The sequence below is a fragment of the Erinaceus europaeus genome, chromosome 3 (assembly GCF_950295315.1).
Source record: "Erinaceus europaeus chromosome 3, mEriEur2.1, whole genome shotgun sequence".
Classification (NCBI taxonomy): Eukaryota; Metazoa; Chordata; class Mammalia; order Eulipotyphla; family Erinaceidae; genus Erinaceus; species Erinaceus europaeus.
Window position 1 is genome coordinate 41,683,177 of NC_080164.1, and position 25,380 is coordinate 41,708,556.

At 37.1% G+C, this 25,380-nt stretch overlaps 1 protein-coding gene and 1 pseudogene across 6 annotated transcripts in view; one reads left to right on the forward strand and one right to left on the reverse strand.

The window, feature by feature from the left end:
• Positions 1-25,380, reverse strand: part of SNTG2 (syntrophin gamma 2) — a 365,214-nt gene that overhangs the window by 255,662 nt on the left and 84,172 nt on the right. The window lies entirely within an intron of this gene.
• Positions 9,784-9,935, forward strand: LOC132537782 (U2 spliceosomal RNA; annotated as a pseudogene).

The following is a 25,380-nucleotide window of genomic DNA, read 5'->3' on the forward strand; positions in this document are numbered from 1 at the left end:
GCCAGCACCAAGCTCCAGTAGTAACCATGAAGGAAAAGTAAATTAATAAATAAAAATACGCATACATTTGCTTAAACCAGTGAGTTAATGTAAACAACTAATGAGAGCAGGGCACACAACTATAGAAGAAGAGTTGCATTAAAGTCCATCAAATATTCTCCACAACTGAGGATAAGACATTATTAAAGAAGAATCAAGAGGCTGGGTAGGGGCACACCTGGTTAAGTAAATGTATTACCATGCACAAGGACTTGAGTTCAGCCCCTAGTCCCCACCAGCAGGAGGAAAGCTTCATGAGTGGTGAAGCAAGGCTGCAGGTGTCTCTCTGTCTCTCTCTCCCTCCCTATCTCCCCCTTCCTTTTTGATTTCTGGCTCTATTAAATAAAAATAAATAAAGTCTTTTTTTAAAAAAGAAGACTCAGGGGGAGGATGCAAGATGACAACCATCTAGCAGCACCAAGACAGTTCTCTGTCAAACAGAGACAACAAAAAACTACATAAATGGAAACTACAGGAACCAATAATAACTGGGATAGGCCATAAAACACACACACACACACACATACACACACACACACACACACACACACACACACACACACACACACACACGAAGAGAAGCCAAGGGGTCCCTAAATGGAAGCAAAGACAATCTAAAGGTACAGTTCCCTCCTTCATGGGTGGAGCACCCTCACAGCCATGTGGAACCCAAAAATAACTAAAACAATTGAAGTACCTGCTCTGCTGGGCTGGTTTTCCCTACCAGGGACACACAGCACTGCAATGGTATTGCAATATAATATGCCCACCCTGACTGGAATTGCTGGGTCCAGTCCATTGTTCCACCTCTGTCCCACAAAAGCCCATAAATCTCTGCACAGCCCTGGGAGAGGAACCTGCCACCAGGATCTCCACTGAGCCATGCGGAACAACCCTTATAACTGCACTCACTACCCTAGTCAAAGCTCCTGTGCACCCTGGTTAGCCTGCCAGAATACACAGGGAGGTACCCCACACCCCCACTCACTGCCAGAGTCTCCAGGAATGCACCATTTTTCTGGGAGGCTTCTGCAGATCAGGGGGAGGAAGCCTGCTGCCCCTTTTCATTGGCTTGAGGGACTGCACTGTCCTTTTTATACAAGTCCCTGAGGCTCCTACCCTCCCAGGTGCTAGCTGCCTAAGCTCCACAGGGGCTTGTGTGAATGGGGAGGGAGCCCCGCTGCATTGTCAGCTTTTCTTGGCTCCAGGGGGCTGAACTCCCCTGGGGCTACACAGGTCACTGAGGGACCACACCTGCCTTTTGTCAGCCTGGTGCCAGTGGCTGGCACATAATCGGAGGAGAGGGAGGCTTCTGTGGATGCAGGGTAGGAGCTGCTAAACCGAGTGCCTCAGATACAGAGGCCCAAGCACAAGTGACTCCTGGGGAAGTAACAGCATCCCTTGTACTCACTGCCATCCACCCCTTAGGATCTCACCCTCTACTTGAGCTACATAATCTGAGAGGACTGGTTCCTGTCCCACCAACACAAGCACCAGGAGCCACTATGCTCTTGCAGTCATTAAACCTTGCCTACACTGCCTGGGAACCAACCAATGATTCCCTGCTTCGGGCCAATTTGGGAGACTTTAGGTGTTGCTAGTCACTTTTATGTTCTTGAAGACCACAGGCAGTCACCAGGAGACAAGCAGGTTGTTTCTTTCTATACAAAGACACTGAGTATTGGCTGAACCCCGTGTACTTGCTCACCACATGCAACCCTCCCAAAGTCTGCCAGTTTGGCTCTCAGTCCATGATAGGAAGGCATAACTTAGATCACCACTCCAGGAACACCTCTGCATGTTTCCCATACCTGTGACCCACCACATGTCCTACTAAATAACCTTGAGAACATGGGCCATTTCAGAAACCACTCTGTGATCAATCATGCTAAACTGGGTGTGACATGTTATCCCCACCTCTCTAACTTCAGTACAATCTGAAAAGAGTTGATGACAGACAGAATGAGGAGTCCAAAAAATGCACCACACCATAAAATCAAGAAAAAAAAGCCTAGGAAAAAAAATGCTAATAAACCAGAAACAGTAATTTTTTTGGGACAGAACCTAAAAAATGAGTCCACATGTCTGCAACTCAAATGATAAAACTCATGGAAGCAAATCTCAGCATAATAGGAAGAACAACAAATGAGGCCCCAGGAGAGAATAGGAGTCAAAGCTAAGAAGAAAGTATGAAACCAAAATAGAAGAATTATTAAAAATACTAACGAAAGCAAACATGACAATAGCCCAACAAAGTCATACAGTAGTTGAAATAAGTCACAACAACAGAGCTAAATCACATAACAGGTGAATTAAAAACTATAAAATTGAGCTAAAAGCTACAATAGCTGGAAGAAAGGAAAAAACTGAATTAGAAAATAGACTTTAGGGGCTACCAAGCAGAAAAACAGAGGCTGAAGAATCAGCAAATGTGAAGATGGTGCTATAAAAATAACAAAATACTGATAGACTGAGAAGAGATTAAGAAACAATCAAAATAACATCAGGGATATGAGTAATGACCTGAAGAGGAACAACACTAGAACAACATGCCAGAAGGAAGTGAAGAAGAAAAAAAGGAAGTACATATTCTTGATGAAATAATAACAGAAAACTTCCCCCAAATGAAAAATGAGAAGCATATAAAGATACAGGAAGCTCTGAGAATACCAAATAGAATTGATCCAGAGATGCAGACATCAAGACACATCATAATCAAACTGACAAAGACCAAAGAAAAAGAAAAGTTACTGAAAACAGAATGAGAAAAACAAAGAGTAACACACAGCAGTAAAGTCATAAGGCTATCTGCAAACTTCTCAACAGAAATCCTAAAAGCTAAAGCAGTAATAAAAGGGAATTTCATAGTCATATAGGCATTTATCAAGAAACAAGAACACATAAATAAACAACCTGGCATCTCACCTGAGAAAAAGAACAGAAGAAAAACAAATCAAGCAGATTGAGTAAAATAAGAAAGATTGGAGCAGAAATTAACAACATTGAAAACAAAAAAACCATACAAAAGATCAAATGGGAAATGGTGCTCTGAAAAGGTAAACAAAATTGACACAGCTTTGGCCAGACTCACTAAAAAACAGTAGGAGAATGTTCCATCCTCCAAAGGATGTTCTATCTACCACCTGAGGAAGATGGGTCCTGAAATTGGGGCATCTTGGAACATTCCTACTCATGACCACAGAATGTGAGCTCAGACCTATAGGGATGCAGAGGTCACAAAGGCTCCTAAGCTCAGTACGGGCCCCGGATCAGATCAAATTGATGGGGGTTACAGTCAACAATATTCATACACCTTTCCCATATCTGGGAGCTACTCTCTTCCCTGATCCAGCTTTCTGGTCCTTTTTCCAGCCATGCCGTCATCTCCACAGATAATAACTTGGGTCCACCTGCATATTAGAGGTCAAGCTCAGGAAAAAACTGTTGGTATGTTTCATTTGGGTTTGGTCTCCTTCCCCCCACCTCTGAGAGAATTGGTTTGGCCCTTGCTAGTTTCGCGCCCCTCTTTCTCCCTGCCCCCTATGCTAGGTAGTTTGGGAGTTCTTGGTGTGGCGGCGTGAGGAGATGGAGACAGATCTGTGTGGTGATTAGTTTAAGGGTCTCTCTCTGCCGCCAGAGCAGAAAGACAGGAGAGCACATGTTTCCCATTCATGAATAAAGCCTCTCTGCCCAGCCGTGTGTCTCTGGTCGTCTCTGTCTACTGCCACGAAGCTAGCCCGGCCTGCTGGAGCCCCAAACATAAACAACAAAAAACTAGTATGATCATGAGCCCTTTGGAATAACTAAAATAGGCCTAGTAGTTATCTTCAAAATGGAAACCTCAAATATTTATCTGCAGTATTCCAGCCTTTAGGTTCATGATTAGTCAACAACTTATTTGGCTTTATATGTCAATTCATTATTCAGCCACCAGTTTTCAGATGCTAACATGATGCTAACCAGACCTCCCTGGGCAAATGACCCCACTAGTGTGTCCTGGAGCCCCTCTTCCCTAAAACCCCACCCCAATAGTGAAAGAGACAGACTGGATGTATGGGTCGACCTGTCAACACCCATGTTCAGTGGGGAAGCAATTACCTTCCACCTTCTGCACCCCATAATGACTCTGGGTCCATAATCTCAGACGGTTAAAGAATAGGAAAGCTATCAGGGGAGGGGATGGGATACAGAATTCTGGTGGTGGGAATTGTGTGGAGTTGTACCCCTCTTATCCTATGGTTTAGTCAGTGTTTCCTTTTTATAAATAAAAATTAAAAAGACCCAAATAAATAGTATCATGAATGGGCAAACGCTAGAAGAAGAAGTATCATGAATGAAAGGGGTAAGATCACAACAAATATGAGAGAAATTGAAAGCATCATATGAAGCTTCTATGAACAACTATATGTCACAAAACTAGAAAATCTGGAGGAGACAGATACATTTTTAGAAGCGATCACTCTCTCCAGATTAAACTAAGAGGAAATACAGAACATGAATAGACCAATTACAAGGAAAAAAACTGAAACAGTCATCAAGAAATCCAGACAATAAGATTCCAGGCACAGATAGCTTTATAAATGAATTCTACAAAACCTTTAGAGAAGTACTACTACTAATACACTACAAACTCTTTCAATCTGTTGAAGACACAAGCATTTTCCCTAACACATTTTATAAGGCGAACATCACACTAATACCTTAAACAGACAAGAAGCAATGAGGAAAAAGAGAAAGAAAAGTACAGACCTATTGTAATTAAAAATAGAAAGTAGAGGAGCACAGCTGGCATGAGTTTAAAACAATCAAGGTTTATGACATTGCGGTACAGCTGTACAGAATGGTATATTTTAAGACTAGACCAGGTCCATGAGTCCATAACTTAATTACCAGAGTTCAGCTACAAGTGTACACAACCTGGGTGGAGCAGCCATCGCAGGCCCTGGAGGAGCGAAGCTGGTCTCTAGAGCACAGGAAGAGAAGGAGCAGGAATGGGGGTAGAGTGGGGTGGAGTGTGGGGAAGAGACAGACTTTCAACTGCCTGGAAATTAAATAACTTGGTTCCTGTAAGTCCCTCAGCCTGATGTCAGCTGTATGCTAATTACTTTCGCACAGTTCAGCCTCAGCCATATGCTAATCAAGTTCCAAAGTCCTATTCATGGGCTGTGTTACATCACAGACCAATATCCCTGATGAACACAAATGCTAATACATTCAACGAAATTTTCACCAACTACATACAATACATTGAGAAGATTGTGTACTGTGATCAAGTAGGATTTATCTCAGGAATGCAGGGCTGGTTTAATATATATAAACAAATATATGTGATGCACCACATCAACAAGTGTAAAGCCAAATATCACATGAACATTTCAATAGATGAAGAGAAAGACAAAGTTCAACAATCTTTCATGATCAAAACACTAAAAAAATGGAGATAGGTAGATGGGCAATACCTCAAACTAGTTGAGTCTATATATAGTAAACCAATAGCCATCATTATAGTCAACAGTGAAAAACTGAGGCATTTCCTCTCCAGTCAGGTACAAGGCAGGGCTGTCCATCATCACTTTTGCTATTCAACATTGCTTTGGAAGTCCTAGGCATAGCGATTAAGCATGAGAAAGGAATAATGGGATACTGATTGGAAGAGAAGAAGTCAAACTGTCCCTATTTGTAGATAACTTGATTTCATATATACAAAACCCTAATGAGTCCAGTAGGTAACTCCTATATATTACTGAACAATATAGTAAAGTGGAAGGCCACAAAATCATATACAAAAATCAACGACATTCCTTTTTGCAAATACCAAATCAGGAAAAAAGATACAGAAATCAATCCCCTTCACAATAGCAGCAAAAATAATCAAATACTTGGGAATAAAGTTAACAAAGGAAGTGGCGGACTTATACCATGAAAATTATGAAACACTCTTCAAGGAAATAGAAAGAGATGCAAAGAAATGGAAGGACATCCCATGCTTATGGAATGGAAGGATTAACGTCATCAAAATGACCATCCTGCCCAGAGTCATATACAGATTTAATGCCATCCCTATCAAGTTACCAACAAACTTATCTAAAGGAATAGAACAAAAGCTTCAAAGATTTATTTGGAACCCAAAAATCCCCAGGATTGTCAAAGCAATCTTAAGAAAAAAGAACAAGACTGGGATGGAGGCATTATACTGCCTGATCTCAAGCTGTAATACAGAACTACTGTAATCAAAACAGCCTGGTACTCAAACCAAAATAGACACACAGACCAGTGGAATAAAATTGAAGATCCAAAAATAAACCCCCACATTGATAGCCAGCTAATTTTTGACAAGGGGGCCCAAATCATTAATAGATGAAAGGAGTGTCTCTTCAACAAATGGTGCTTGGAAAACTGGATTGTAATATGCAAGCCGATGAAATTATACCAACACTTATCACCATGCACAAAATTCAACTCCAAGTGAATCAAGAACACGAACACGGACATTAGAGGAGAAAATATCAAATACATAGAAGAAAGCACTGGCAGAAAACTTCATAACCTATGCTTTAAAAATCCTTCAAAGACTCAAAGCTGACAACAAAGAAATTAAAAGAAAAAATAAACCAATGGGGCTACATCAAACTGAAAAGCTTCTTCACAGCAAAGGGTGCCATTAGCTAAACAGAGAGACACCCAATGGCATAGAAGAAGATCTTTACACAGCACACACCAGAGGAAGAGTTAATAATCAAAGTATATAAAGAGCTCAGTAAACTAAGCATCAAAAAAAAAATCAACCCAATTAGAAAATGGGGCCAGGACATGGACATATATTTCACTGAAGAAGAGAACCAGATAGCCAACAGAGATATGAGAAGGTGCTCAAAGTCATTATCAGAGAAATGAAAAAAAAAAAAAGACATCACTGAGATACCATTTTACACTTGTGAGAACGTTATACATCAGAAAGGACAAAAATGAACAGTGTTGGAGAGGATGTGGGGGAAAGGGGCACTTCTTCACTGCTGGTAGGAGTGCAAAATTATCCAACCATTGTGGAAAGTGATTTTAAGACTTAATTGGACACTAGGAATGGACCTACCCTACAACCCAGCAATTCATCTAGGGATTTACCCAAAGGAGGCAGAAACACCTATCAAAAGAGATATGTATACACCTATGTTAATAGCAGCACAGTTTGTAATTGCCAGAATGTGGAAACAACATAGATGTCCAACATCAGATGAGTGGTTAAAAAAAATGTTGTATGTATATATACACAGGATGGAATATTACTCATCTGTTAAAAATAATGAGGTTATCTCCTTTGCATCCTCTTGAATGAAACTCGATGACATCATGTTGAGTAAGATACGCCAGAAAGAGAAGATGCATACCAAATTATCTCACTTATTAGCCGGACTTAGTAAAGTAGGAATAGGGACAGAGAGCACAAAGTGAAACATGGCTTTAACATGGTGTATTGCACCAAAACAAAGAACTCTGGGGAGGGAGGGGGAAGTTGGATAGGAAGAAAACTCTGGGGTCCTATTATATAATAAAATTGTACGCATGTGTCAAAAAAAGGAAAAAAGATGAGATGCTCATGAATGTAAAGCAGTTTATTACTCTTATAAAAATAACAATATATTCACACATATATATGACTCAATAAATGATTTCATTCTGTGTCATTCCCTCAGAATAAACAAGCAATAAAATCCAAAATCAAAATAAAATTAAAGAAATAAAAACTATCAAATAGAAACATTAAAATTTAAAAACTTAAGAAGTAAAAAATGCATTGGCTTCAGATCACATCCTAGGATATGGGTTCTCAAATGTGTCACAATTAGCAACAGTACAATTGGGAAAAATGAGGAAAGGGACTGACAATAGGTATATAAACTAATCAGACTTGTAGAGCACACATTTTTCTAAGTATCTAAATTTATATATTCATTCATGAAGGGTAATCTAATGGTACTTTGATTTAGATAAAGAGACCTAGAGATCACAGACCAAACAAAATTTCTATGAGGATGTCATTCTAAGAAGGGTGAGAGGAGTAGAAAGAGGGTGGGCAAAAGACAGGAAAGAGTTTATACAATCTGAAGAACCAGGAAAGTGACTCAACACGACTCAGAAAAATACAGAACAGTATCTACAGGATGAGAACTACATATGAACAATTTGCACAAAAGCCAGTATGATGTATATTACAGCCAAATAAAATATAATCAAGAACCACAGTCATTATATGTAGTCTTAACTGAATCACACAGATTAGATCTTTAGTAGAAACATGTTGGGCCAAGTGGTGGCGAATCTGGTTGAGCACACATGTTACAATGCACAAGGACTGAGGTTCAAGCCTCCAGTCTTCACCTGCAGGGAGGAAGCTTCACAAGTGGTGAAATAGTGCTACTGGCATTTCTCCGTCTCTCTCTCTCTATCTTTCCCTTTCCCTCAATTTCTGGCTATTTATCCAATAAATAAATAGATATTATAATTTTTTAAAAAATATGAAGTCTTAGAAATAAAGAGAGGATGGCATAGATTTTTTTTTAAATGCAGTATCATCCATTTAATTGGTGTTTCAAAAGTAGAAAATGAGCCACAAGATAAAGCAGGTACACTCCTGCTAAGTTATCCATGTGAACTATCTTACTGACCCAAGCAAAACACTTTTAAGAATTTATTTGTCTCTGGAAATAACTCAGCCTGTTAGAGCACCAATTTGCATACCAGAAGCCCCAGAGTTCACTGGTTCAATATACTATGTACCATCTTGTGCCAGAGCTGCGCAATGCTCTTGTTTATGTATTATATCTATTTACCTCTATCTCTCTCATAATAGTTGTTAAAATACAGTTGTCACTTAAAAGAAAGGAAGAAAAGGCAGATTCACAGGAAAAATGGGCAAATATTTACAAATATAGGCAGATAGCTATAGAAATAGTAGTCAACCCATATCTGTGACCTTTGGAGAACTACTGCACTTTCCAAGAGAGGAAATGAGAACACAGAACTCAGTGGTGGGAATGATGCAGAATTATACTCCTGTTATATTAAAATTTTGTAAATAACTAATAAATAAAGTGAAAAAAATATAGTTATCCCCTTTAAAACTATCACACATCTAGGAGTATATCCATCATAGCTTCTTGAATACATTAAAAAGGCAAAGTTCATTATTCAATGAAAAACCTTTTTTAAAAAGTAATAGAAATGTATAAATGGGAGGATAGATGGAAAAGATGTTCATTATTACCAAATTTATCTCTATATTCACTGAATGACCAACTAAAATATGAATTAGTTTGAAAATTGACAAAAGATACTAAATTTAAGAGACTACAAAGGACCAAGAGGAGGTCAAGCATGACTGAAAAGAATTGGTGGTGGGATCATACTATCAAACATCAAAATCTGAAGTTTGTCATTTTCTGTCATTGATTTTATTCCACAATTGAGCATCTATGAAATAAGCATATTGTCACAGATACTCTTTTTTTAAAAAAAATATCTTTATTTCTTTGATAGAGATAGCCAGAAATAAAGAGGAAAGGGGGTGATAGAGAGGGAGAGACAGCGAGACACCTGCAGCCTTACTTCAACATTTGCAAAGGTTTCCCCTTGCAGGTGGGGACCGGGAACTTGAACCCAGATCCTTGAGCATTGTAATACGTGCATTCAACCAGGTGCACCTTGACCTGGCCCCTTCACAGAAGTTCTTTTAAAATTTTAAATCAGATCGCTTCTCAGCCTTTTGGCTAAGATCAAGTGTAGTAAGATTTCAAATCAGTCTCATTTGCTCTCGGTAATGTTGCTTACAATAGTGCATGCCAATTTCAGTGGCTTCTTAAAATTGAATAAATACAATTAATCATTTTTTGGGATTAAAAAGTGCTACAAGGAAAGGAAAAATGACCACAATAACAATATAATCAAATCTAAACAGTTATCTGGGAATATGGATACTTGATTTGAGCAGGTATTGTCAATGGATAGAAATATAAATAAATGGAGAAATAAGTGGTACTGGGAAAATGGGTTAAATACATAAAAAATAATTGAATCCTTAATAAATTTCAGATTTTTTTTAACTTCAGACATTTTAAAATAAATATCTTCATGGCTTTAAGGGCTTGAAAAGTTTTTACAAAATGACACAAAAAGGAATGCAGGTGGTGGCAAACCCAGTTGAGTACACACGTTACTTGCACAAGGATCTGAATTTTAATCTCTGGTCCCCAACTAGTACAGTGAAGTGGTGCTGTAGGTGTCTGTCTTTGTCTCTCTCTATCTCTCTTTCCCCTCCCTCCTTTCCTGTCTTCTCCCTCCTACATCAAGATTTTCTGTCTCTATCAAATAAATAGGTTAATACTAAAAACAAATGAAAGATGAAACAATAAAACAAAAAAATTATAAAGAGAGCATAGGGCCAGCAAAATAGGTCACTTGGATAGTGCACTGCTTTGTCAAGTTTGCAACCCAGGTTCAACCCAAGCCATCACTACATTGAACGAAGCTTGGGTAGAATGGATCTCTCTCCTCTCCTTCCTTCCCTTACCCTCCCCTCCCTTCAACTCCCCTCTCCTACTCTGCCTCTATCTAAAACAAAATAAATAAATGACATAAATACAAGATGGGCACATACTCTGCAGTCAGATATTCTTTCATGCTCCCAACACACACATCTGGGAGAAGCAACTCTAGCACAGGTAAAATGGACTTACATGCATAGCATAGAAACTCACAACTAGTACACATAGCATATGGAGGCATGGCCCACGGGCATTACTATATCATTATATGGGGAAAGTAAATTTATTTCACCACTTGCCTAGCAAAAATATATTCTTTTTTTTTTTCTGCAGACCTCTTTATTTAAATTAACATTAGCTTCCACAAAAATCCATCCATTTCACTTGATTGAACGTTGACAAGAAAAAGTGGAGTGAACATGAAGCAAACTCAGAAATCAAACAGCTCATCTGATGATCCATCCATTCTCTGTCATACAGGTATATTTTTGAAGCATAATTAATATCAAAATCCAAGAATGGCAGGATGAGGGGAACTTACCCTGCTACCTACACTGTCATTATGCGTTTTAACCTTTTGGGAGATAATGTTTTTCCACCACATCCTATGAAATGTTTTATGCCATCTGACAGAAATTGCTTTTTTAAGAGATATATTTAGCCTTTTATAATTTGGAACAGAGAAAGGGGAAATTCATATTTTAGGGAGAAATGTTTCCCCCAGATCAACAGACCAGTGTGATACATAGATCAATATGAATTCAGCAAAGTATCAGAAACTGCACACTTACATAGACCCATGAACTTTTCCAAGTTGTGGGAGCTAGAGGCAAATAAATAAATATATAAATATAAACATCAAATGCAAGAGCTGGACAGATACCATAATGATAATGCAAATGACTTTCACACTTAAGGCTCTGAACTCAAATATACAATCTCCAGTCCCACTATAAGCCAGAGTTCAAGGTATCCCTGGGGTTACCACAAAGACTAGACCTCTAACAGATAGATCCCTCTCACCACTGTCACTGGTTATCTCCATCAGAAACAACAAACGCACCCCTCTGTGGGTCTCTATCGGACCTTGTCCTCCATGTGGACAACATTCTCTGAAGGAAGGTTGGACAACATACTCTACCTACTACCTAAGGAAGATGGGTCCCAAAATTAGTGCAGCCTGGAATGTTCCTAGCCATGACCACAGAATGTGAGCCCAGACCTACAGGGATGCAAAGGTTACACAGGCTCCTGTGCTGAACATGGGCCCCAGATCAAACTGGTAGGGTTTACAGTTAACAATATTAAAATAATTTCCCCATATCTGGGAACTACTATCTTCCCTGATCTAGATCTCTAGTTCTTTTTCCAACTATGACACCATCTCCCCAGACAACAACTTGGGTCCACCTGCATATTAGATGTCAGGATCAGGCAAAAATCCAAGAATCATATGATCTGCTCTAGAGTAAGTCCTAGAGGGCAAGTTTGGGAGTAACAGTGTTATGCCCTATACCAGATGGTTCAAACGCACTGTTATATCAAGTAATAATCAGAAGGAACTCAGAAATGAACATCAGTGCCAAAGTGCAGAAACTAGACAACTATTCACAGAAAGCCAAAGAAGGTTTAAACTCATACCTAACTCTTCTGCAGGAAGACTGCCAACATCAGCCTGGAGTATGAAATACTCAGTTACTGGGGTGTTAAGAAGCAGAGTCTAAATTTTCCTATAGCTCAAGGGAAATATCACATGTTAGGTCATTTGGTCACTTTTAAAATTTATATAGACACCAGGCAGTGGCACACCCAGCTGAGCACAGATGTTACAATGCATAAGGACCTAGGTTCAAGCACCTAGTAGCCATCTGCATGAGGAAACTTCATGAATGGTGAAACAGTGCTACAGATGTTTAGGTATCTGCTACTTCCATCTCAGTTTCTCTGTCTCTGTCCAATAAATTATATATGTATATCTAAAATAAAATGTATCTACAGCCAGATTTTAATTAATAACTGACCATGTGACTTTCATCCAGATGTCTGGCATACAATTATTCTGTCACTCTGGTAAGTGTATTGCCAAAAAAGGGAAACATTAGAAATGACCTATTTATGAAATAATTTAAAGGGAAAAAAAAAGGTTGGATTCCATGCTGTTGAATGATTCCTATTGCTGCAAAAAATATGCTGCTATAATGAGTAACCAAGATCAAAAGACTGAATAAATGGTCTAGAATTTGAATAACTTGAATTCGACACACACAAAAGCATTTCAAATGGTATTTAAAATAGACATCTACCTACTTAAGCTATTTCAAAATAAAATCTCATTGTGACACAGCATTGGGTAAAGATGTATACACATCTAAATGTTACAAAAAGACACTAAGGCAATTAAAAGAAAATAAATGAATTACCATTTATTGTTATTATAATTCAACTGTCAGTCACTCAGATATTTCTGTAACATTGTCAAAACAATTCTTTATATAAGCATGAATTTATCACTGCTTTCAAAAACCAAAATTAAAGATAATTCATTACAACATAAAAGGTAACTATCACTTTTAGAAATAATCGACTTCATCAGCTTTGTATTTGTTATGCATTAACTTGTGAATTTTCAGAGATAGACTGTCAAAGAGTATATTTTTAAGTCAAGTTGCCATTATTCAAAAAATAGGAACATAAATATATGGATTTATTTGTGAGAACCAGGCAGTGGCACACCTGGTTAAGAACAGATAGTATAAAGTGCAAGGACGGACGTGCTCAAGAATCCTGTAACAAAGTCCCTAGATATACACCAGTTTCTGTGAGAGAGAGCTTATGTACACACATATCCATAAACTACTGCAAAATATATACCTGAAAGCAGAAGTACACTAGAGTTTGCAGTGAGTACCTCCCTAACACTTCCTCTCCACTATTCCAAGCTTGGGATCCATGATTGCTCAACAAATTGTTTGGCTTCCTATGTTAACTCTCTTTTCAATCACCAGGTTCCAGATGCCACCAGGATGCTGGCCAGGCTTCCCTGGATTGAAGACCCCACCAATGTGTCCTGGAGCTCAGCTTCCCCAGAGACACACCATACTAGGTAAAGAGAGAGGCAGACTGGGAGTATGGACCGACCAGTCAACGCCCATGTTCAGCGGGGAAGCAATTACAGAAGCCAGACCTTCTACCTTCTGCAACCCTCAATGACCCTGGGTCCATGCTCCCAGAGGGCTAGAGAATGGGAAAGCTATCAGGGGAGGGGATGGGATATGGAGATTGGGTGGTGGGAATTGTGTGGAGTTGTACCCCTCCTACCTTATGTTTTTGTTCATTAATCCTTTCTTAAATAAAAAATTTTTAAAAAAAAGAATCCCGGTTCAAGCTCCTGGGTGGGGGGGGGGTGTCACTTCACAAGAGGTGAAGCAGATGTGCAAATGTGTTTCTCTCTCCCTCTCTATCTTTCCCTCCCTCTCAATTTCTCTTTGCTCTATCCAATAAAAAAAAATGGAGAAAAAATTACCTACAGGAGCAATGGATTCATGGTGCTTGCACCGAGCCCTAGCGATAACCCTGGAGGCCATATATATATATTTGAAAAGAACATATGGAATGTAAAATAAAAAGATGAAGAATAAATGTGATGTATCTAAATAGTTGAAATATGCCACACATCTTAATGGAATTGTATGTCATATTTGGCTCTGAAATCAAATTAATCATAAATTAACATTTTAATAACAAAAGAATAGTTTCTCATTTTAGAGGTCCCTTAGCATCAATCTGAGGTGTGGAAACTTGTTACAAAGTCAAACTTGAACTCGACTTTCATGTGTCAGAAAATCAGCTGACAGTATTTTACCAAAAAAGCTCTTTAAATCAAGTCTCTTGCATAGACTTGCATAAATTAACTACATTTAATTTATGACATCCTATCACAAAATTACAAAATTCTAGGCCTCTTCATATGATCTGATAAGAGTAAGATAGAGAAAGATTTTAAGAGAATTAATCTCAGACCAATTAACAGATAAATGTTTACCACCCTCTGTCAAGGGAAAGATCTGGGAAGGAGGGGATTAAACCATAGTTTATGTTAATGACAAACTTGCTATCAATATTAAAGTCAATTAAAAATTCAAATAAGTGTATTACACATAAAATTATTACATGAAACAAAAGGTATATTCAATATCTCAATGTTTCTTTTTTATTTTTATTATGAGGTCAATGATTCATAGTAGAGTTCTTAGGACATGGGTACAAATTCTTATCTCTCCAAGACAGGTGTTTGCAAAACACTCTAACACCCAAATTAGGTCCATTAGTATGTACCAGGACATGCGAGCTCCTTACCCCTGACCTCTCCACCTGCTTATTATCCTGAGTCCTTTACTTTGGTGCAACACACCAACTCCAATCCAAGCTTCTTTTTTTACATTTCCTCTTTCTGTCCTTGCTTCTTAAATTCTGCCCATGAGTGAGAGCATCTCATATTCATTCTTCTCTTTCTGGACTATCTCACTTACCATGATTACATCCAGGATGAGATGAAGAAGGTGAACTCATCATTCTTAATATTGGAGTAGTATTTCGTTGTGTATATATATATACAACTTAGTTACTCATCTGTTGTTGGATGCCTAGATTTCTTCCAAATTTTGTCTATTACAAATTGTCCTCCTAGCAACATAGGTATACACAGATCTTTTCAGATGAATGTGTTTGTTTCTTTAGATTGTTCACAGAATTGTGTTGAAACATACAGAAGAATGAAACTGAACCACTTCATCTCACTATGTGCAAAAAGGAACTCCAAGTGGATCAATAATTTGTAATGTTAAACCAGAAACCATTAAATATTTAGAAGAAAACATGGGAAGAACATTTTCAATTTTATGGGAGTCTTCAATGACTCAAATCCATTCACAAGGAAACAAATAATAAACCAATGGGACTACATCAAATTAAAAAAAAATTGTGCAAAAGATTGTAGCGCTGAAAAGCTTCTGCACAGCAAAAGAAAGCACCACCCAAATAGAGAGATTCCTTACGGAACGGGAGATCTTTTTGTGCCATACATCAAAAGGTTAATACTAAATTATACCTTAAGCTCATCCAATTCATAAATTCAATTCAATGTTTCTAAAACCAGAGCAAAAATAAAACTTTGTCCTGCTTTATATCATAACCTAAAGAAAAAACAAATATAAATAAAACAAACTGAAATAGAAAACAATGGCAAGACCACAGTGGAGATGATTATGCAAAAGACTTTCATGCCTGAGGCTCCAAGATTCCAGTTCAATCCCCTGCACCAATATAAACCAGAATTATGCAGCGCTTTAGTGTCCCTCTCTTTCTCTCGCTCTTTTAGGGGAATTTCCAAAAATTTCAGCCTTAAAATATGCTTATAATATGCACTTATAATATGATTGTGGTGTGTTTGTAAGAAGGCCCCAACTCAGAGCAGAAAAACTGAAATAATAGCAAAGGGTTAAGATCATGTAGAAGCATAGAGTATGTGCCAAGGTTTGAGACTGAGTCAGATGGTGATGCAGAAGGTCAAGTAAGTGAAAACAAAGAATTGAAAAGAAGACTAACCTTTACAGTAGATAAGTAGAATAGAAGGCTGGGAGTATGGACCGACCAGTCAACGCCCACGTTCAGCGGGGAAGCAATTACAGAAGCCAGACCTTCCACCTTCTGCAACCCTCAATGACCCTGGGTCCATGCTCCCAGAGGGATAGAGAATAGGAAAGCTATCAGGGGAGGGGGTAGGATATGGAGATTGGATTGGGCGGTGGGAATTGTGTGGAGTTGTACCCCTCCTACCCTATGGTTTTGTTAATTAATCCTTTCTTAAATTAAAAAAAAAATTTAAAAAAAGAAATAAATCTTGAATAAATAAATAAATAAATAAATCTTGAAATAAAAGGGCCAGGAAGTGGCTCACTGAGTACAGTGAATGTCTTACAATGTGCAAGGACCTGGATTCAGGCCCCCAGTCCCTACCTGCAGGAGGGAAGCTTCATGAGTGGTGAAGCAGTGCTGCAGGTCTCTCTCTCTCTCTCTCTCTATCTATCTATCTATCTATCTTTTCTTCCCTCTCTATTTCCCTCTCTCCAATAAGTACATGAAATATATTTTAAAAGGCAAATTATCAATACTATCACATAGGACTATCAGGGCACAATTCATCAACAAAATGTCCTGGCACGTAAACAAAGAGTCTTCAGGAACCAGCAAGGTAGGCTCACTTGAATAGTGCACCTGCTTTGTCATGGGCACGGCCTAGGTTCAAGTTCAGCTCCCATATCACTGAGGGATGCTCCACCGTCTTTCTCCATCTTTCTCCCTCTGTCTATCTGAAAAAGTTAGCCTGGAGCCGTGAAGCACTTATGATGGAAAAGAAAGAGAAAGAGAAAGAAAAAACGAAGGAAGGAAGGAGAGAAGGGAAGAAGGAAAAGAGGGAGGAAGGAAGGAGGAAGAGAAAGAAAAAAACAGGCTTCAGGATGAACATCTGGCCTCAGACATGGAGATCCTTAGTCCAGGAACAGGACTGCAGCCCAAGTCATTTCTGGGTCTCCACCTCCGTTAACACTTAGCCCCCCCACACACACTCCATCCCTCCTCTGCCCCCAGAATACCTGGGCTGTCTCTCAGGCAATTCTGCTTTTAGTTCCTCTGGAGAAATGTCCTAGAGCAAAAAAAGAAAAAGAGAAAAAGAAGAGGAAATACCACCATTAAATAAACACCCACTTTGGTGTATTCAACCAAAGTAAAAGACTCTAGAGTGGAGAGGAGGGTTCAGGTCCTGGAACATGAGGTCAGATGACCTAGAGGGGTTGAACTGTTATGTGGAAAACTGCGAAATGTTATATATGTACAAACTACTGTATTTTACTTTTTGTTACAATGTTTTATTGTTGAATGTAAACCATTAATCCCCCCCCAACAAAGAAAAAAAAAGGTTTATTCAACAAACCAGATGGTTTTACTTACATGTGGAATACAGACAATGGAAGCAAACAAACTGGAAGCTGGGCTGTGGCACAGCGGGTTAAGTGCACGTGGCACGAAGTGCACGGAACAGCATCAGGATCCCGGTTCGAATGGATAAAGCAATGGATAAAACACTGGACTCTCAAGCGTGAGGTCCTGAGTTCAATCTCTTGACACCACATGTACCAGAGTGATATCTGGCCTTTCTCTCTCTCCTATCTTTCTCATAAGTAAATAAAATCTTTAAAAAAAAAAAAAGAATATCTTGTATGGAAAATAAGATGTGACTGTCTCTATCATGTCCAAGGTCAACTGCTATATTTTCCTTTTGTACTTCCTGCATGCTTGCAACAGCTGCTTGCTACCTCAGTTTCTGCAACATGAGTCAGCTCCTCCATTTCCAAAAAGTATAAAAACTGAAACTAAACTTTGTTCTGAGCCAGGGATTTACTGAGTAATCTGAACTCTCGATCCACGCAAATAAAACACCTTTCTCATCTACCCACTTTGGCTGTTGACTTTCTGATTTTCAGCATAATTCCCTAACACTCTCTCCCTCTCTCGCTTGCTCTCTAATCCCTCTCTTGTTCTTTCTTGACTCCTCTCATTAAAGTAGAATACTTTAAAAAAGAAGTTTGGGGAGTTAGGCGATAGCACAGTGGGTTAAGTGCATGTGGCACAAAGTGCAATGACCAGCAGAAGGATCCCGGTTCAAGCCCCGGGCTTCCCCACCTGCAGGGGAGTCGCTTCACAGGTGGTGAAGCAGGTCTGCAGGTGTCTCTTTCTCTTCCCCTCTCTGTCTTCCCCTTCTCTCTCCATTTCTCTCTGTCCTATCCAACAACGACGACATCAATAACAACAACAATAATAACTGCAACAATAAAAAGGGCCACAACAGGGAAAATAAATTAAAAAATTAAAAAAGAAGTTTGAATTTCCATTCAAATTAAAAATAAATAAAGACAGTCTTAAATTACATAAGAATTAGGGATTAAAAAAGACGGGTTGGATGGTGGTTAAGTACATAGTGCGAAGTGCAAAGGACCTGCGCAAAGATGCTTAAGTACATAGGGTGAAGTGCAAGGGCCCATGCGAAGATCAAGGACCCGCGCAAAGATGTTGGCTCAGGCCTTCTGCCCCCCCACATGCAGGGTGGATGCCTTAGCAACAGTGAAACAGGTCTGCAGGTGTCTCTCTCCCTCTCTATTTTCCTCTCCCTTCTCAGTTTCTCTGTCTCATCCAATTTTTAAAAAACGAAAAGAAAAAAAAATGGCTTTCATGAGCAGTGAATTCATAGTGCCAGCACTGAGCCTCAGTGATAATCCTTGAGGCAAAAAGACAAAACAAAAACAAAAAAACAAAAACAAAAACAAAAAAAAACTCTGTGCAGAGGGTGTCTATGGAGTGTCTATGAGATTAAAGTTGACTTAAAACAACAATTTTCTATAATAGAGTAAATTATCAAAGCTCAAGTTCATTTGAAAACAATGCATAATATTAATTTTTTCAGTGTTTTCTTTTTGCATTATTCAAGAATACTATGATTATGAATAAGTAACTTTCAAAATTTCAAGGAAAAAATACTACACTGCATATAGGATTTCAAAGTAGAGCAATGAGGGAATCAGTCCCTCAACATCTAGCAGAAGAATAAATTAGAAAAAATGTGACAACCATAGAAAAAGAACAAAAAAATCAGTGAATAAAATCTCTCTCCTTTGAATATGAATCATTTTTAGTTCTCCAGTAAAAAAAAAAAAAACACACAAGAATAACAAAATAATAATATACTGAATATATGGAGACAGTATTGTAAAAATGCAGTAATGTTAAGTAATAAATCTAATAAAAATCTTATGAGTCTATTAACAGATCTCAAAAAGTTATAAATATTTCAATTATCCTCCACTACTACTTTTGTTCTGAAAATTCTAGTTAAATCAATAAGACAAAATAGAAAAAGTATTCTTAATGATCACAAAAGAAGTGGAAATTATCAGAATTGACAGGCATTATAATTGTTTATCTTGGAAAATAGCAAGTTTCCTATCCACAGAAGATAGTCTTTTTCAATTACAGCAGCTCTTTGAATGAAATATGTCAATGACAAAGATAAACTAAAGACAAAGGCTGGAAGAGTATGCAATGCATAAAATAGATAAACATGAACTTCTAGAAGATAGCCTACCAATTAACCCATTTATGACAACCATTAATAAAAATGTGTTTTCTAGAAACAACAATAAGAACAAAAATACTGATAGAATAATACCAAATTAGAAATATTTTAAGTTAGTGTGAAATGAATACCTACCAAGATTTAAAATGTAAATCAAGAACTGAATCATGTAAATAAGCACAATTAAAGCTGCAGGTCATTTTTATCTATCTTTTGTTAAAACAAACTGAGTCGAAAATACAAAAATATGAGTAAAATGATAATGAATCTTGAAAATAATATTCATGAATTTAATATATTCAGTGTAAGAGATCCTACATAAAACTTCCCCAAACCAATGACACATACTGTTAAGACTATATTCTCTGTTCATAAATAGAATTCCACGTCATTGACAAATAGTGGTCATAAAAATTCAGTATAACATAACACTGACGATCTTGATTTACAGAAAAAAAATAAAAAAGGATTTTCAGAAATCAATAAAATTAAGATTTTCTTTTTGAAAGTTCATGAAGTTCCTTAGTATATCCAATGGAAAATAATAAAACCAAAAGTGTTAGGTAGGAATATGAAGAATTAGGAAGAACATATATTACTGCATAGTGTGCAAACTAGAATAGTAGTTCAGCCAAGTAATCTTGATTTACTAAGTGAAAATATGCAAGAATATATCCTATATCTCTTCAATGAATTCCCTGAGAAACTGAAAGTCTACAAAGAACCACTACACAGAATTCAATCTCAAACAAATACTTTTGGAATGGCCAAGCAAGAAAATCTGAATGTCTTACACACCAGAAAGCAGGAAGTATACTGGTCAAAATCATCAAGCTTAACATTTTTAAGAACTCTGAAAAGTAATCAAAAACATTTAGCACTCAAAGAAGTATTTATTCAAGAAAAGTGGCTTGATCTTGGTAAGAGGATAGATATTCTTTGTATTATTATTTTCTATTTTTGTCATATTGATCCATATTACTTTAATAGATTTATCTGTAAATTACCCTCATTTTTTAAAGTCATTTTATTGGGAGAATAATTATTTAAAAGACAGTTACTGTCATGTGTGTATAATTTCTTTTCTCCTTGCAATAGGTTACCTGCATACCATCCTCACCACTAACTGACATCTTTTAGAAGAATGCACTGGATACCCAACCCTCCTTCAATTCCTTCCCACCTCATTCTCCCCTTTTATTTATTATGTATTATTTATTGAATAGAGACTGAGAGAAACCAAGAGAGAAGTGAAAGATAAAGATAAAGAGAAGTGAAAGATAAAGAAAAGCTACAGCATGGCTTAGCTTTTCCCCTGAAGGTGTGGACTGGGGGCTTGAACCCAGGTACTTGCACATTTTTGCATGTGTATTCAACCAATTGCTTCACTGCCACACTCTGCCCTCCTTAGAGTCTGTGGACCTGCTATTATAGACCATAAGTATTTTTTTCCACCAGGGTTATCACCGGGGCTGGGCTCCTGCAGGATGAATCTACTGCTCCAAGTGGCCATTTTTCCTTTCCTTTTTTTTTTTTCTTTGTTCTTTTACTTTTTTTATTTGATAGAAAAAAAAAAAGATAAAATTGAGATGGTTGAAAAAGACACATAGAGAAACAAAGACAGCTGCAGTCCTGATTCACTACTTGTGAAGCTTTCCACCAGAAGGTGGGGAGTGGGACTCAAAGGCATAGATAATATGTGCACTACCTGCCCCAACCATTATTATCCTAACTCTTTTAATTTATTTTATTCCTGTTTTTTTTTTTTAAGAATAGTACTCATGACTACAGAATGTGAGCTCAGATCTACAGGTATGCAGAGGTCACAAAGGCTCTTAAGCTGTATATGGGCCCCAGATCAGATCAAATCTATGGGGTTTACAGTCAACAATATTTATACACCTTTCCCATATTTGGGAGATACTCTCTTCCCTGATTCAGCTTTCTGGTCCTTTTTCCAGCCATGACATCATCTCCCCAGACAATAACTTGGGTCCACCTGCATATCAGAGGTCAGGCTCAGGAAAAAAAAAAATAGTAATAGTCTTGGGCTCTTTGTAATATAACTAAAATAGAATACTAACTGTCCACAAAACAGAGACCACCCCCCAAACTCTTCATACAAACCATTCCAGCCTTTAGGTTCACAGTCAAGAATTTGTTTGGCTTTGTATGTTAGCTCTCTTTTAAGCCACCAGGTTCCAGATGCTACCATGATTCTAACTGGACTTCCCTGGGCAGAGGACCCCACCAATGTGTCCTTGAGCTCCCACTTCCCCAGAACTCTATCCCACTAGGGAAAAAGAGAGACAGGCTGGGAATATGGATCAACATGTCAATGCCCATGTTCAGTGGGGAAGCAATTACAGAAGCCAGACCTTCCACCTTCTGTACCCCATAATGACCCTGGGTCCATACTCCCAGAGGGATAAAGAATAGGATGGGATACAGAGTTCTGGTGGTGGGGACTGTGTGGAGTTGTACCCCTCTTATCCTATGTTTTTTGTCAGTATTTCCTTTTTATAAATACAAATTTAAAAAAAAGAATAGTACTAGATAATTTATTTTAAAAAGACAACCTTAGCAACAGTCATATACAATATAAATGATTCCTTAGGTAGCAGAATTAAAAGACAGATTATTAGGTTGCATTGAAGGACTACACACAGATATCTGTTGTATAAAAATACACTTTTAAAATTATAACATAACAGGACATAAGTAAAATAAAGAAGACATATGAGTTTATCAGAAAAACCATGGCTGCATTTTTGCATAGAAAAATACATCCTAGCTTTTCTGACAATCCAATAGGGTGAAGCTATGTTAACATTTAGTAAATCAGAGGATCATTTCATTGCTTTAGTGTTTAACCCAACAAAAATATATTAAAGTCATAAAATTGGTATATCTCACAGACCTTTCAATATCAGTAGCAAAAACTTAAAGGACCACAAAAATAATATAAACAGAAAGGTGCATGTATCTCTTTATATTTGTGCTTCCATGTGCTTTGAGTATATACCTAAGAGTGGGCACTGCTGGGTTATAGAATAAATCCATGTTTATGTTTTCTCCAAACTGTTTTCCATAGAAACAGTATTAGTCTGCATTCCCAGATGACTGGATAAAGAAGTTATGGGATATATACACAAAAGAACACTAGTGTGCAAACAAAAATGATGAGACTATTATTTGGAGCAAAATGATCATACTAACTTAAATATGTGAAGAAGTAAATGGCAACATCTGGATGGCTTCACACATGTGGAGCATAGATGATTAAAGCAAAAAAAAAAAAAAAAAAAAAAACTTGCAGCAAAAGAAAAGGAAAGGATAGTGGAGGAAAAGGAAGGAGGAGGGAGGAGGGCCGGAGAAGGGGGAAAGGAAGAGAGGAGGTGGGAGAGAAGAAGAGGGAGGGGAAAAGCAGAGGAGGGGGAAAGAGGGAAGAGAAAAGGAGGGAAGAAGGGGAGGGAGGGGAATAAACCAATGTTCTTGTAAAATTTGAGAACAAAGATGGTTCGGATGGGGGTCAGCTGCTGGAGGCACAGGGGATGTGGTAACTTGGCATGTACCACTTGTGAGTAGCAAAATATTGAAAACTGACAACTGAAAAACAATATAAAATGACTAATTAAAAACAGTAGAAAAGGAAAATTAAAAATTCATAGTATCAAAATTACAATTAAAAGTTTTAATATTCATTTTCAAAAGTAATAGAAAAATAAGTTGAAAAGCAATAACTATATTGAAATTTTAACCAAAATTATTTTGTCTACCTACATTAATATTAGTAGAATATTCTTTTCATGTGCACATGGAGCATGTCAAAGTTAACTGTATTCTGAACAAAAAAAACAAACTTTAATAAATCTAGCATAATTCAAATGATATATGACCTTCTTATTATAATTATTGGACACTAATCAGCCATAATAAATATGTTCAAAGAAATGAAAATGTCTTAAGTGCTAAAGAAAAGTATGAGAATGACGTCTTACAAAATGAAGAATACTGACAAAGAGATTTCAATTTTTAAAGTCCATAATAGAAATTCTAGAGCTGACAGCTACAGTAAATTAAATCAATAAAACTCATCAGAGGAGTAAAATAGTAGATTTTAGCTAACAGTAATAAGAATTAGTAAACCCAAAGAAAGACCAAGTAAGATCATTCATTTTCAGAACAGAAGGAAAAACAAAATAAGAAAAATAAATGACACTTCAAAAAACTGGAATACCACCAAGTCTAATAACAGACATATAATGAGGATTGGAACAGAAAAGAACAGAGAAGATATTCAGGATAAATTAGCAATAAGCTTCCCAAATCTGACATTATAGACATTAATTTCCATATTCAGTAAGGTCAGTTAGAGTTAGGAAGCCAGCATAATGGTTATGCAAAACGATTTTCATCATCCCTGAGGCATCAAGGGCCCAGGGAAAATCCCTAGCAGCATAAGCCAGAGCCTAACAGTACTATGGTAAACAAACAAACAAACACAAACATGTATATATACATATGTATATATATATATATATATATATATACTTTTATAATTATTTACAAACATATATATATTTAAATTCCACAACTATACACATAATAATCCAAATGATGACAATGAAAGTTAGAAAATCTATAAAACAACAAGAAAATGTGGTCCATCTGGTACAGAAAATGTTCAAAAAGATATGATTAATTTCTCATATTAGTTAGAAGGCAAAAGAAGAAAGAGGAGGAGGAGGATGTAAATTAGTAGCTTCTATAATTAGTAGCTTCAGTAAACAGGAAATAAAAATAAAAATAGAGGTCTCAGAATAATTGTAAATAAGCATCATGAATATATGCTAAAGTAATTCTCTAATCTAGATAAATGGATAAATCATTAAAAGATATAAGATAATGAAGCTGATAAGAAGATATTAAATATGTAAATATACAAGTACATTAAATCAGTAATTAAAACATTCCCACAAAAATGTCCATGGACAGAAGACTTTACAGGTGAATTCTATCAAAGTATTTTGATATTACAAATTTCAATACTTCAAACAATCTTTAAGAAAATAGATAGATGAGAAGTAAACATCTTCTAAGTCATGTAGTCAAAACTATACAATAGATAAGTATCACTACAAAAGGAGCACGCTGAGTAATATCTTTTATTTATATTGACATAAAACCCTTCAACAAAATGCTAGTAAACCACAATGCAGGAATTTAAGAATTATACAATGTGATCAAATGGGATTTCCCAAGAAGGTTGGTTCAAAAACTATGACAATAAATTGACATAGTACATCAAGCTACTTGAACAAGAGCAAAATACCTTCTTAACATAACTAAGTCATAAAAGAATTTGACAAAATTCAATACCTTTTCATGACAAAAATCAGCCAACAAATTAATAATTTATGTCAATTTCCAACCTGTGCAATGGCATTTACACACACACACACACTACCATATGTATTAAGTATAACAGCTTAAATTTAAAAAAGAAAAGATGTTTGTTTTTATGCCTTTGATTTAACAGTACATGCAGTGTTCTAAATATAATTTGGTATGACAAAGAAAAGGTATCTCTCTCTGTCTCTGTCTCTGTTACTCTCT